Genomic DNA, 15,211 nt, shown 5'->3' with positions numbered 1-15,211 from the left:
TCCTTGGGCTCCAGCTTTCTCCAAAAGGTTCTGCCACAGACCCAGGCCACAGAGGCATCCTCAGCTGACACTTACAGAGGCCTGCTGTATGCCAGGCATTGGGCTGAGCACTTTGGCATGCTGTACTGCATTTTCCTGTTAACTTTCTGTCTTACACCATCAGAAGGGAGAGGAGGTGAGAACGTGGCTAGAAGCCATCACTCCCTTGGGGGATGGGAGCGGTTGCTAAATTCAGTGGAGAAGCGTCAGCCATAGGCTGGTGAACACACAGGGACTGAAGCCTGCCAGCCCTCTGCCCTGAGGCTCTGACCACACCATCCCCTTCCCTTGGTCCCTTCTCTTCTGGATACGGAAAGTGGCCAAGGCCTTAATCCTCTGAGGGATGTACAATTGGAAGGTCAGCCAGGCTCCTACACGGGTGACACCCTCCAGGCTGGGAGATAACCTGAAATCCCAAGTTTGAAGATTCACTCCTTTGGTTTCTCACCTTGAACCCTGTGAAAATGCAGATCCATTTTCCCCTAGGCAGCTTCAGCCCCATCAGCCACTGATCCCTCTGGGTGAACTGAATTCCTGGGGGAGATTTTGGTTTTGGGGGAGGAGAGACCCACTCCTCAAGGCAACCAGTGGTGGTCTTTGGGAGAAGGGATGCAAGGGAAAGGGGCCTGGGTTCCCTGCGACCAGCTCCCTGGAGCTTTCTCCTGGGGTCAGCTGCCCTTTGGGTAATGGATGGGTTACTGGGGACACAGCCTTGCCCTAGGAGCCCACACATATCCTGGCCAGGGTGCAGGGCTGCTCAGGCTGTTTAAACGTGAGGGGTCTGAGAACACATGGGCTCTGCCAAGGAGAGGCAACTGGTCAAGGGTCCTCTGGCACATCCCACAGCAGTGCCATTGCTGAGGAGGAGCAGGGAGAGCAGGAAGGCGAGGGTGGCGTTGGAAGAGTTAACCGTGGGGTCCAGCAGCTAGCTTCCCTCCGTGAGCTGTGCCAGCCTCGTCTTGTCCTGGCCCTGCTGAGAGCGAGAGGAGGCCGAGACCACTGCAGCACACCGTGTGGCATTTGGGGAAGGGCCCCAAATAGATCATTTATGCCCTCAGCAGACCCTCCCCACACCGCCCCATCCGGGGGTCTCGGCACAGCGGAGACATCGTGACCATCAGCGCCTGGCTCTTCTTAACTACCATCTTCTCTTCTTCATCCAAGCCCACCCCTCTTGAGAAATTACAGAGCGAGGAGAGCCAGATGGCTTCCACGAGCTCAGTATTGTCCCCAAGACTTCTAAATCATCAAACCTTGCCCTGTTAGAAGCATGAGAGGTGTAATCAGATTTATTCATCTAGTCAGTAAATATTTATCGAGTATCTACTCAGTTCCAGGCCCCAAAGACACATGGTGAATGAGATAGATAAGACAACGAGTAAGACAGTCCCCCAGCCCCAGGGCTGGAGGTTAGAAAGCTGTTTTCATTCCCAGTGTCCTGACTTGCTGTCTGATCTCAGGCAAGTCCCCCTGAGGTCTAGAAATCACATGGTGATGCCCCTGCCTCTGCCGGCATCCACCGCTGGCCCTGAGAAGAATGCCCCATCTCCGTGAACTGCTTGGCCAGGCCCTACCAAACGCAGTGCTGTGTGTTCTTTCCTCCCTGCACTTTCCATGGCCACATTTGCAAAATTGCCCCATGAGTGCATGACTAGGGTTGATGCATGCAAGTAAGTGAGTCCCCATCAGCACCAGCCCCTTGTCCAGGACCAGCCCAGGAGAGGCAGGGGACAGGAATGGGGACATTTAGACTGGGACTGACTTGGAGGATTTTTTTTTTCTTTGCTACTTATTAAATGATAAAGGTTTGACTTAGCAGGCAATCGGAAACCCAAAATATCATAAAAGGGAAAAACGCTGCCGAATAGCTAAGAGGTGCACCACGGGAGTGTCGCTGGGCTCGGCAGCAAGTGAATTGCTGAGCGAATGGAGCGGGAGACGTTTTTCAAAGGCTTCTCGCTCCTTCTTCTCCTCTCTCTGTCCCCCGTGTGGAAAGGAGAAAATAGAAGCAGAATCCAGATTGGGGCACGTGGGTGATTTGGTCACCACCCCTCTCCCCCGCCATCAGCACCCCCAGACAGTGGAGAAACTTTGATGTCTGGGTGCGTGGCATTTGGGGACAGGGGACAGGAGGAACCTGGGCACCCCGGCCTCTGGACGGGCCTCCCTCAGCTCCTTTGTGAGGGGAGATGAAACCCACAAAGCCTGAGAGAGCGGGGTTTTCAAATGAGGACACATGAGATCAGAGTCCCTTGAGCTCCGTGCCGGGCCACCTTGGTGACAGTTGGATGCAAAAGCCAATAAAGCAGATGAGCTCAGATTCGTGGAACCTTTGAGCTGTTATGGGCGTTAGGGGCCGTGTAGGCACACTGGCTCATTTTCAGATAGGGAAACAAGGCTCAGAGAGGGAATGAGACTTGCTCAAGATCACCCAGCAAATCAGTGGCAGGGCCAGGAGTAGACTCCAGGTCTTCAGCCTCCAGCTAGGCTTCTCTTCTCTGCACAAGGAGGTGTAACTTCAAACAGCACCACATTCTGGAAGCCTGGCCTCCTTGGTAGTGTGGCCTTCACACCACGGGGGCTAAAGTTCCTCACTTACATTTTTTAAGCCAACATGTACAGAAGAACTCAGTTCTATCCCTATTGGCTATGATCATTTTTTTCCCTGAATGTCTGATCTTTGCTCTTTTGAGAAATTGGCAGGGGACACGCTGGGTCTCTCCTCAGCTGAGCTACTGACATCATCTGGGAAGAGCATGTCTGTCCTCAAGCCCCTGAAATCTCTTCTGACCCACCACCATCACTAGACACCCCCCACCACCAAAGGAATCTTGTGAGAAATAATTAAATAATATTTAGAGCCCCCACCCTGACGCTGAGCCCAAAGGGGACTCCCAGAAATGCCTTGGCAGCTGATGCTAAGAGGATGCTGCTTTAGAACTGGCGGGGGAGCCCTGAAAATGTTTCTGGGTCCTGGTGGTTGTGGCCACAGTGCATTCGCACCCAGGAACGGCCTGGCAGGGAGACACCATGAGGCTTTAGTCTTTTCCAAAGTCTGGCATCTTCCATGCTGAGTTGGGCTTCAGATACCCAGAGCTCTGGGCTCTGCTGTGCCACCAGCCTGACATGTGGCCTTATGCGTGTCATGCCCTGCTCCAGGCTTCAGTTCCTCATCCAGCAAACAGGAAAGTCTCAGGAAGGAAGGTCTCTGCCAGCTCCAGTCATCCATGGCAGTGGAAAGGGTACGCTCCCTACAAAGCCAGGGCCAAGGGCCTGGGGGTAATATGGCAGCCTTTGGTATGTAGAACCTCCCTAGAAGACCAGGAGACTTGGCGTGCTGAGCTTCTGAGTGGTCTTACATGCAGGGCTGGTGTCATGGGCCTGTGACCAGTGCAGTCACACAGGGCACTGCACTCAGAAGGGCACCATGCTTGGGGTTTAATGCTCTGCAGTTGCTGTCTTGAAATTCTTAATAATGTTATCTTGTAATTGTGTTTTGTAAATGAAGTTGAGTGGAACAATGGATCTTGAACCGGGGGCTTGGAGCCTCAGCTCACGCGCAGTCCTGCCTGCCACCACCTTCCTGCTTCTGGGGTCCCTTTCTCAGCTGCTCGCGCCTCTGCCCGCTGGAACCCCAACACTACAAGGCCTTCTCATCCCCACCCCCACCCAGCAACTGCTGCCAACCTGTCCCCAACCTAGGCACAGGCATGGGGATGGTCTGGGTCGGGCATGCGCACCCCACAGCATCTTGGGCTGGGGCAGGGTGATTGCCATCCCCGCCCTAGGCTGGCAGCATCTGGGTGCATTCAGTGGAGAACTCAGCGGGGACGAGCCTTTAATCCACCCCTGATCTAGGTGCTGAGTGTACCTAGTGCCTCCTGGCACGAAGATTGCAGCGCCCATCTGCTGAAGGTTGGGCCAGGGGGCCTGTGGAAGGCGGAGATGCCTGCATCGACCTCCTGCCCCAGGCCTGGGGCACAGCATGCCCGTCCAGCCACTGGGGAGGAAAGGAACCTGGCTGCCAGGCTCGAGGGCAAGTGCATGCCCCAAGTCACGAGGCAGGGCCCAGCACCTGTGGGGTCTGCACTCCCCCTTGGAGAATCCCCACGCTGAAGGAGCGCCCCACTGGCCAGCTCCATACTTAGAGGAACCCTCTCTTCCTCTTCTGATCCTCCTGAGTCTGGCTTGACTCTTCTAGGCAGTTCGAGGCACCCTCTTGTGACGAGCCCCGAAATGCGGTGTATAAATTTGGTGATTCCACACACATGTTAAATATTCTATTTGCCCTTAAAACCAGCATTGCACAGTATAGAAATGAATGATATAATTCATGCTAATAACTTAAAATTTTGACTTTACTTCCAATGACATTAACTAGGAAATTTAAAACATCATGACAAGTCAAGAGAGAGAGAGACCAGGGAAGAAAGGAGAAAGCATTTTTTCTTGCCTTTTGAACAAGGGGCTGCACGTGTTCATTTTGCTTTGGATCTCTCAAATTATGGAGCCAGTCCTGCCTGGGTGAGTCACTTTCCCTCTTGGGCACCAATTTCTCTATCAGGAAACCAGACTGTTAACATTGTGCTTGCCCCTCCCTGGCTCACGGCACATTATGAACATGCACTTGGATGAAATCCATGAAAGATTTAGAAACAGTGTGTGGTGCCACTTCTCGGCTTGCTGCCACAGCCCTTGTTTCTTAAAAGGAGGTTCAGCCCCCCTCACAGAGGCTTAACCACCGTTGTCAAGTCAGTCTCTCCCCCAGGTATTCTCCTGAGGAATTATGAGCTGGAACTGAAGCCCCGGTCTAAAAGCTCCGCCGCCGCCATCCCCGCCCCCCCCCAACTCCACCGTCCATACAGAGTAGCGGCGTAAGCACCCAGAGAGATTTAATTTGGAATCCAGGCAAGTTGTGACATGGAAAGACGTCGGCTGGCTCGAAGGGCCTCATAGTATAAAAAGACCAGTCATTGATCTCTGCATCCGTCCATTTTATTGTCCAGTGAGGCCCAGGACTCCAGAGCTCAGTACAAAGGTACCAGCACTGAGGAGGGTGGGTGCCAACCAGATTTGGGTTGAGGGTTGTCATCCTCTTGAGAGTGGTAAAAATCCTGATTCCACTTACACTTCCAGGGGGAAGATATCTCCATTTCAGGATTGTTTCCATAGCTACCATCACGGAGGGTTCAAGTGCAGCCTTCAGTCTGCCTTGTGTGACCTTTGAGGACTCAACTGTCCAAAGGTCGAGTGGGTCCAAAGTAGCAGCCTGTCATATTCTATAAAAGTGCTGTCACTTTAAGATAACATTTATGGAATGAATGAATGAATGAATGAATGAGTCGTTTAGATCAAGTTGCCTCAAATGGAGTCCAAATATTAAATTATATACTCAACAAAGTCATTTCAGGAGAGAGAAAAAATTAGATGACCCTCATTCGGCTTCTACAGCTTCTCCTGGATAGTGGACGATCTCTCTATCATTTTAAAGTTTTGTTTGCTTATGTGTATCTTATTTCACTTCATTTCATTTTGAGTAGGGTCTTCTGACTCCAGCTCAACTTTGTCCAGATAATTCCTTAGGCCTGAGAGCTGCTCCAAAGTGGGATTAGAACCCGTGTAATACATAGTCGCTTTAAACTGAGATCTGCTAATTAATCGCTCTTCTCTGTGTAACTGAGCGATAGCGCTCCTTCCCCGAGGAATTGCAATTTCATGGTTCCTAATGATGGTGCGATTACATTATCTGGATCACTTAGACTGTGGGTGTCGGGAGCGGTGCTCAGAGCCTGTCTCGGGGATGGGCAGAAATCATTCCTAAAACCAAGGGGACAAGGAGAAGGCGGGAGAATGTCTGTTGCTAATTTCCATTAATGTGCTGCTGTTTCTCACATCTCATTCAGGCATTAGTTTCAAGTTCCGATTCCTCCCAGCTCCACAATGCCTCCTTCCCCAGAACCTCACATTTTTTGCTAATAGACACAGGGTTATTTTTTGTAAAAACCTATTTATTTGCTATATTCCACAAAGTAATTTATTTTCATTAGATTTCTTGGAAATGTGGTTCTACATATCATTAGTACAAGTAATACATTTTGATTGTTGTTTCCTGAACTAACTTGTGTTATTTGATGAGTTAAATAAAATGCCTAATTGCAAAGTCTGCTATTCCCATCTTTCCCGTTTGAATGATTTATCTTGCAGTCCCTTTCTAACTGAAGGGGAGTTGTAAATCTCAGTTCGGTGCTCTGCTACAGTCTTTGTACTGTGAATATAGACACTGTCATTTTGTTTTAAATGATGAAACTTGGGAGGATCATGTTCAAGTTGCTTTTGAATTATGGGTTTTTTCCTTCTTCTTTAATTGCTCTGAGAGCTGGAGTCGCAGAGTGATCACAGACCTAGTTCCCTCACTGGCGAGTTGAGATAATCTACTCACCTCCTCACTGAGCCTCAGTTTCCCCGACCGTAAAGTAGGGAACGTATCATCCCCCTGCCTCCCCACAAGGACTGACATGAGGATTGAGTTAGGGAACCGTGGCCGGCCCCAGCAGGCATGTGATGAACCACCACCACTCCACTCATCTTGCTTAAACGGGCTGCTCTGTAACTTCATGGGGAACAAATATTATGGGGGCGAGGTGTTTTTGTTTTGTATTCTTTAGTGAGTCTTCTGATTTGGGCCTTAAAACATCTCAGGAATGCCTTAGATTAATAAAAGGAAGATATTCATTTCTTCATTCATTAAAAATATTTCATTAGGGCTGGCCCCGTAGCTGAGTGATTAAGTTTGCGTGTTCCACTGCAGGCGGCCCAATGTTTCGTTGGTTTGAATCCTGGGGGTGGACATGGCACTGCTCATCGAGCCACACTGAGGCAGTGTCCCACATGCCACAACTAGAAGGACCCACAACGAAGAATATACAACTATGTACCGGGGGGCTTTGGGGAGAAAAAGGAAAAAAATTAAATCTTTAAAAAAAAAATTTCATTAAAAAATTTTTTAAATTATTTTTTAACACTAAATGTCAGCTGTGGCACCAGGGACTGAAAAACAACATTGAACCACAAAACCTGGCAATTACCTGCCGTCGGAATTCAGTCACAGAGAGACCTGAAGAGGCAAGGCAGTTTGGGTTGGTTGGCGTGACTGGAGCGTACCCACTGCCAAAGGTGCGGCAACCTGAAGGAGATTTGAGGACACTCTGGAAACATTAAATATTTATGTAGTGACTGAGAAAATGGAGACTGAGAAATTATAAATGCTGTGATAAAATGCTTTTAAATGAATTCATAACAATAACATCTATGGGCTGGCCCGGTGGCGTAGCAGTTAACTTCACACACTCTGCTTTGGTGGCCCAGAGTTCGCCAGTTCGGAACCCCGGAGTGGACCTAGCACCTCTTGTCAAGCCATGCTGTGGCAGGCGTCCCACAGATAAAATAGAGGAAGATGGGCATGGATGTTAGCTCAGGGCCAGTCTTCCTCAAAAAAACAAACAAACAAAAACAATAACATCTATACAAATTTGAAAAATGAGACATGTACAAGATCTAGTATCCATTCATTCTGTAAACAGGGCCTGAGTCCATATGGAATCTTGAGCCCTTGGTGACTGAATGGTCCCTGAGAAAGCTACTACCATCGGGGAGGGGTGGAGGAGGGAACAACAGATCTGTAGAACAGAGATTCAGTTAAGGATGGGCCACCAGTGCCTTGTGTCCCCAACTTACTGTCACATAAAAGGAAAGTACAGAAGACATATCCTACCTGGGTTCTCCCGGTAACACCGGTGGGATCCTAGTCCCCTTTTCTCCATCCCCACCACCCCCTAGTCCAAGCTGCCATCACCTCTCACCTGGACCACTGTCAGAGCCTCCTAGCTGGTCCCCCCACTTTGGCTTAGTAGGTAGTCCAAGCTCACCATAGCCACAGTGATTATTCGAAAATGAAAATCAGATCTTAGAACTTGCTGGCTCAAAACTTTTTGACTTGGCATAACCTTTCTAATCATAATTCCTTCTCATGGCCCACAAGCCCTGAGTGACCTGACCCTTGCCCCCTATCTCTCCCCTACTTCTCAATATCCTGCTCCAGCTCCCTCACCCCTTTTCTTCCTCCAACACTGCAAGCTCTTTCCCACCCCAGAGCCTTCTCCTGTGCTGTTCCCTCTGCGTGAGTGTTCCCCTTCCCCCGACTTCTGCCTGGCTAACTCCCGCCAGTCCTCCGGGTCTAGGGTTAAAAGACACCATCAGAGAAGCCTTTGCCAACCCATCCCCCAGTCTCAAGATGATCCACTTGAGTCTTTCTCAGCCTACCTTTTTCCTTGTCACCATATATAATCAAGTATTTCTTTCTCTGTTTATGTTAATGTCCACCCCACTAGGCTGTATGCAACATGCTCTTTGAGACCTGTTTTATTTCTCCATTTTGATGCCAGAATTGAGCATGGCACATAGCGAGTCCTCAGTAGATTACTATTGAACAAATGAATGAATGAATGAATGGGAAACAACTATCATTCCAGGCAACCTTCTCAGCCACAAGTTCACCACCAGGAAGTTCCCCGTGGAATTACCCTGTTCCCATCCGAAGGTGGAGGCACTGTGGATGGCTCGGGCAGAAGACACATGGGATCCCCCCTCGCACTGGACAAGAGGGAGGCTGTGAGGGAGCCCTGAGCCACCCGGCCCCACCTGGTCCCAGCACCGCGGGTGCCTCTCAATGTTTGCGGGGGACCGCCTGCCTTGGATGAAACGGTTTCCTCCAGGAGTCTCCTTTTACCCATCTAATTTGGTCACCAAGACACTCCCCCGTGTTACGAGGGAGCTGAGCCGCTGCATGAGGCTGGCCTCGTTTGGATGCACAGCACAACGAATTTGTACCGACCGAGCCTCCAGCGCTGATATTTCAAAACCTACAGTACACTAAACGTGAAACTTTTGTTCAAATTTCAAGGATTTTGATAGCCCAAGTGAATAGACACTGCCTATTGATTTTTCCCTTACAATGACTCTTGGATAACCTATTTTCTCATTTATTTTTAAAGACAGCTCATGAGATTTCATAGCAATTCTGCCCAACCTCCTAATATCAAAATCCCTCCTTGACCCTGAAAATTGTAATGCTGCTATAGATCACAGCTGCTGAATATTACCTTTTACTAAGCTGGTTAAATAAAATATGTCCAAATCACTAGATCCCACAAGCCGTGGCCTGCAAGTGTAATGATCCCGGGGCTGAGGTTCCCGCAGTTGGCTCGTCTGCCAGCCCAGCGCTCTGCCGGCCGGCACTGCAGTGCGGGAATCGAGAATATCGGCTGGGGCCTGGAATTCAAGGAGGAGGAGAAAGGGTAGCTCTGCTGGTCTTCAATGATTTTCTTGTAAAACTTTCATAAGGGAGACTTGCCTGTTTGATGTGTTCTCCACAATCAAATGCCCTCCGAGGCTGCGGCAGAGTGGCTGGAGTTTCTCCCGAGCGAGGAGGGCGCATTATTTGATGTCGGGCAAGTTCAAAACCCCCAAAGCCTTCCACGCTGGTAGGTCAGATTACACCCACGAGGCGGGGCAATGCACCACGCGCAACGTGAACAGGACCCCTGACCTGGGAAGTGTCATCTGCTCGTGCTTTGGCTGGAGAGGGGCCTTGCAGAATTTAGATCCAAGGGGGCTAGAACCCAGCCTGAGCCCCCTCAGCCTCTGTGCTTTCAGGCGCTCACCTGCGCTCCATCCACTTTAGTCAAAGGGCCTCACACATCTCTCCCCACCCAGCTGCCCAGAGGCCCCTTCCTGTCGGACTTACTTTTCTCTTTCTCAGAAGAATGAAGGACAGCACTGACCCAAGCAGGTTCCAAGGGAGTTTGAATATTTCAAAGCCAAGACTTAGATGAAAAGTCATAACCTCTGGCTTTTAGATTGTGCTCTCGCCTTACCTGGGCGGCCCCCAAGTCCAATATGGTCCTGTTTCCCGGAGAACCTCACTCATTACAGGTGAATGGAGTCTGAAATGGCTCTGACTCAGCAGAAATGTGGCCTCTTCCGGCAGTGGCCATTGGAGCCCATTTGAAACGCAGGAATCAAGAGGCTCTTGCTGGGTCCCTCGAAGCTTTGCTGCTGAGCTCTCCACCTGCCCAGGCCCTCTGACTGCTGGGCCCCACTGCCCCAGCAGGTGACAGGTCCATGGAACAGATGCAGGAAGTCTGCTGAAATCAGCACCAGGTGAGTCAAAATGAGCAAGAAATTGTCCAAAAAAGAGAAATTAATAAACAGCAGCCAGTCCCCCCGTCCACTCCCCAGTCAGGATCTGTCAAAAGAGCTAACACGTGTTACTGTCCCTTAAGCCCACCTTATGCCAGGATGACGAGCACGAGGCAGGAGGTGACCTCCTTTCCCCCACGTTCCTGGCTGACGTTGTTAATTGATCCCAGCTCTCTTTCATCCTCGGAATCCTCTTCAACCCAGCATTCCCTGCAGCCTCTGCGCATCAGTAAGGGTTGATTTGGGGGATGCAACCTATTTACCACCCAGCTCACCATCTTCCCACACCCATATCACGTGCCTGCCATTTCTCTACCTGCTGGGACCTCACACTCCCTCGCTTGCTAGCCTGCCTCTACTCCTTCAAGCTCCCACTCAAGTCCCTATTTCCTTGAAGCGTTTTGCCAACCACCTTTCTCCTCCATCTCACCAGCCACTAGAGGAATGAATGAGAGGCTAGGAGTGTGGAGACCACTAAGGCCTGGTCCCAGCTTTGTTTTAAACTAGATGGATGACTCTGGACAAATCGCTTTCCTTCTTTACGCCTCTATTTCCCCATCCTCAGAGTAATGAATAAGACTGAGATTTCTAAGGTGAATCTCAACTCCTCCATTTTGTGTAAATTCCCTTACAAGCATCACCCTCTTTGGACCATTTAATATGGCCCTTTGTTGTTTCTTTCTCCATCTATGTGAGCTCCTGGATGGCAGGAATCATGTCTGGGGCTGACCTATATTTCTCCTTGGGGCATCAAAGTACTAGAAGCCAAGTACTCAGTACCTACTGGTTGTATGTTCAGTTCCTGTGATGTTGATCCTCTCTCAAGGCAGAAGAGCCCCTAGAAAAATGCGGTGACACCAAGTTAAGCATCGTTCCAAACAGATTGACTCCATCTTCTACCCCTCCAAGGGGCTTTTGAGCCACTGCTGGGAGCTCAGGACTGTGAGCCAATGAAAGGAAAGGAAGATGGTTCAGCAGGGCGGCCAAGGCTCAGGTGCAGGAGCCAGGCTGCCTCCCTGCTCCCAGCTGTGTGAGCTTAAGCAACTTACTCAGCCTCCCTACACCCTAGTTCCCTTCCCTGCAAGCCAGGCCTGGCGGTTGGGGTAGTGGTGTGAGGACTGAATGACAGAACCATGTGACGTGCTGAGCTCTGAGCCTGGACAGTACTAAGTGCTCAGTAAAGGGAAGCAGCGATCACCGTTCTCACAGAGGCAGCCAACCCAGGACCCGCTCCGCCCGCGAGGCCTCTGGTCTTTTCATGAGACCATTACCCAGAGGGGCTTGTTCTCTCAGTTCAAGCAAGCTGACTGCCCACTCTGTGCCAGCCTCTGGGCTGAGTACAAAGGGGAGTGAGCAATTCTTGGCCTGAAGGAGGAATTAGGACATCAAGACCAGTAACTAGATGAGGTCAAACAAAGAGGTCCAAATTCTGACGGTCCCAAATGGAGGTAGAAACACCACCTCCGACCTCTGACCAACTTGTGATTGGCTCCATGCAAGGAATTCTCCCCATGGCAGAGGCGGTGCCTGGGGGAGCAGAGCCCCCTGCCCGGTGGCAATGCCACCTGTGTCTGGGAAGAATGCAGGCTTCAGGGCAATAAATTTTAGCTCTCGTTACCACCTCTCTATTCTCTTCCCTCGCTCCCTCTTGATCTTCCTCTCTCTGCTGACAACAAGATATGGTTGGCATTCGGTTGGGGATTTAAAACCAGGAGAGCTTCTCTTTCCCTTTGGGCTGGAAGCTCACTCCCTGGCTCTCTGAGGCCTCTCGAATCTGGGCGCTTGATGAGTGCCAGGAGACCGGCTCCCGAAACCGGAAGGGGCCTGCATTGTTGGCCCAAAATAGCAAATGTGTAACATGAGTCTCTTCAGGGGCCCTCAGCAGGCTGGCAGCTTCCGGTGGGTGTTCAACACCCGCCAGCCCGTGGAAGCAAAAGAGAGTGGCCCTCACTGCCACTTGAGAGAGCCCTTCTGTGTACATGACTGTTCTGTCCCTTAGCTAGATTAGCTCGTCCATCCAAAAGTAGACTTGAGCCATCCTTAGCAAAAAAATTGCATGTCCGGGTCAAATAAACCAAGCTTACACACAGGGCCCACGTGCTTCCTGAATGACTTCAATCTTCCCGTCTGGAATTTGCCGCCCCTGGATCTCCCAGGACAAAAGAGACCCCCAAACCCAAAAGGACCCTTTTTCCTTTTGGGTTTGGGGGTGGCAGCCACACTTTCCCCCACACTTGAGGCCAGAACGCGGAGTTCCAGGATGTCGCTTCTCTTCCCGGGCGGCCCCCAATTGATTACTTGTCAACTTCCAAAATGTTTTCATCTCTGGAAGAAACAATGCACAAAAAAACAGTTCTGAAAGAGGAATTAAGAGGCTTGTTAGACACGGGCCTTGGGTCAGGGTAGGTGGCCCATCTGGGGGGCCTTGGAGAACACATGCTGGGTCTTTCTTTCAGGCCAGCCCTCTCCCCTGCAGTTCCCGCTTAATGAAGCTGTCCTGCAAGCCCCTTGGAGGGCCCATATGCTCCCAAATAGTAGCAAGTGTCCCATTACCGTAAACGGCCTTTTATTTTTAAACTAATGCTATATTTGGAAAGCAGTAATCCTGGGGAAATGATACTGGGACTAATGGGGAACATATTACCTTTCATGTGTTTTTTTCATGTTTAAGGTTTCTTTGTTATTATCTGAGCAGCAACGTTCTGCACACACTCTTGGGCAAAAAATCAAAATAAGCCTTAAAGCAATAATATTTTAATAAGCATCAAATGTCTTCAATGAGATAAAAGTATTATATGGCGTTTTGATATTGGGCTTTAGTTAAAACCTCATTAAAAAAAAAGAAAATTTCTCATATGTATCAGGGATCGGGGAACAGGGATGTATTTTTAAATTCAGGTGGAGAAAAAGTTCCAGTTCAGGTCAATTATGCTAATTAAATGTCACAAACAGCTGAAATTGCCAGCAAATGGACAATATTATTTGTTGCTTTCACTGCTTTCTGTTGATCAAAAACAGCAGCTAATGACACTTGAGCCTCCAAAAGCTGGAGCTCCAGTCTGAATAAACATCGGTGCCTGGGTGCCCATCACAGCCTTGATGGCAGGACTAAGCTGTCTTCCGTCCCACATCCACCCCGTCCGCTTCTTGGGTGAGGTTTCCGTCAGCCGAATCTGCTGGCCACCTCCCTGAAACTCAGATCAGCTTGGTCACAGAGTCCCTCGTCCTGTTCCCAGCACCAACCAGGAAGTGCTGAGGGGCCCAAGTTACCAAACGAAACCAAGTCTTTGATTTCTTCACCCATGGCCAGGGACGAAGCCAGAATCACGGGCTCTTTAGAAGTGAAAGGAGGAGCCTTGGAGCTCCTCCACTTGCTTTTATAAAATGAGAAAACTGAGGCTCAGAGAGAGGAAGTGACCTGCCTAAGGGCACACAGCAAGCTAATTGCAGAGCCAAGAATAGAAGAGCAGCTTCCTGATTTCCGGTCCCGTGTCCCATGTGCTCGCCTCTCTAATAATATCAAACCGAACTTCAGGTTTCCTCTCCTCCACCCTCACAGCAAATTCCCCCCAGCTTTCTGTTGTAGTTTCATGTCAGATCTTGGTTGGGTGACATCAGCACAAACCAGCAGGACTTCCAAGTTTGAATCAGGCCACGTGGAGCATGACTTGAGTCTGTCTCTTCCCACGGCTGATCTAAACTGGGAATCAATTTTCAGTTGCAAAATGAAATGCACTTAACTTCAGATAGGTGGGACATCAAAGGGGTAGGGGGATCGGTGTTTTCAGGCTGATTCAGGGACTCCGCTGTCCTGGCTTTATCCCCTGAGTTACGATAGGAGCCCTACTCCAAGCTGCTTCTGACCTCCGTATGAATAAAGTCTCAGAAAAAGTTTGCTTCAGGAGAAGGAGTCAAAGGAGATCAGCAACCTGGTGGGAAGAGGTTGGAAGGTTTTAGACGGGGGCAGTTAAGGATGTCGTAAGGACACTTCATTTCCCATCTTACTGGGGTGGGTCCCGAAGGCTCCATGATTTCCAGGGGTCGTTGAGTGGGGCCCACCCTCCACCTCTAAATCGGAGCTGCCAGCCATCATGAAGAGAGCCACCCCGGGCCTCAGACATCCTGATTCTGCTCCTGGCTCTATCAACCGTGTGACCCTAGCGAGTTGCTTTCCCCTCTGGGTCTCAGTCTGCTGATCAGCAAAACGAGAGGGCTTGGCCTGGAAGGCTGTGAGTAGAATGGCTCCCCGGGAGCAGCTGCTGGTCTTGGGGACACAGGACAAGCCGCTCTGTTGTCGCCAGGTCCCTAGAGACATATAGGTAATTACCAGCCACAGATAGTCCTGAAGTCATATTTGGGGGCTTTGCAGGGACTGAGTTTGTCTTTGAAGCAGTAGGGTCAGAGCAAGTATCTGATTGGGTTTGCCTCCGAGTCATCAGGAAGTGAAGCCTGCGGCAGTTGAGAAGAAAGGGCGAGAGCACCTGGCAGTGGTGGGGTCGGGGAGTGCCCAGCCCAGTCTGGGCCTGGGCCAAGGGTTTGAGGCTGAAGTTGTGCAGCATTAAGGAACTGAGTCCATGCTCTTGGCTTTGCAGTGCAAAGGCCCAGACCCATGGTTAAGCGACCTGGCTGTGGGTACTGTGCACTTCTCCGTCTGCCTAGGGTTCTTCGGGTGTGCTCAGGGGGCTGGACCAGCCCTGCCCCGGGCGAGGACAGACCCAAGAGGGCTGGGCCCAAGCCTCCAAGGCCAGACCCCTCCTTGCCCTGCCCATTCTGCTCCCAGGGGAGGCCCAGGTAGGGGAGCCAATCCCCAAGGAGGCCCTGGGACAGGCCTCAGGTCGTCCAGGGTTTAGTGCCAGAGCCCACCCCACGCATCTGTGAGGGGGCCCCAGGGGCTGGGAGCTGAGCCTTCTGCACA

The 15,211-nt window shown here is 50.6% G+C and overlaps 1 long non-coding RNA gene across 1 annotated transcript; it reads right to left on the bottom strand.

The window, feature by feature from the left end:
• Nucleotides 1–9,036: 9,036 nt before the first annotated feature.
• Nucleotides 9,037–13,628, bottom strand: LOC138915241 (uncharacterized). The gene is made up of 3 exons (XR_011420918.1): nt 11,081–13,628; nt 10,385–10,515; nt 9,037–10,238 (listed from the first exon to the last, which is right to left on the bottom strand). It is a non-coding gene; the product is annotated as an uncharacterized lncRNA (long non-coding RNA).
• Between the last annotated feature and the right edge of the window lie 1,583 nt (nt 13,629–15,211).

The sequence above is a fragment of the Equus caballus genome, chromosome 1 (genome assembly GCF_041296265.1).
Source record: "Equus caballus isolate H_3958 breed thoroughbred chromosome 1, TB-T2T, whole genome shotgun sequence".
Classification (NCBI taxonomy): Eukaryota; Metazoa; Chordata; class Mammalia; order Perissodactyla; family Equidae; genus Equus; species Equus caballus.
The sequence above is the reverse complement of the archived record's forward strand: the minus strand, read 5'-3'. Positions and strand labels throughout refer to the sequence as shown.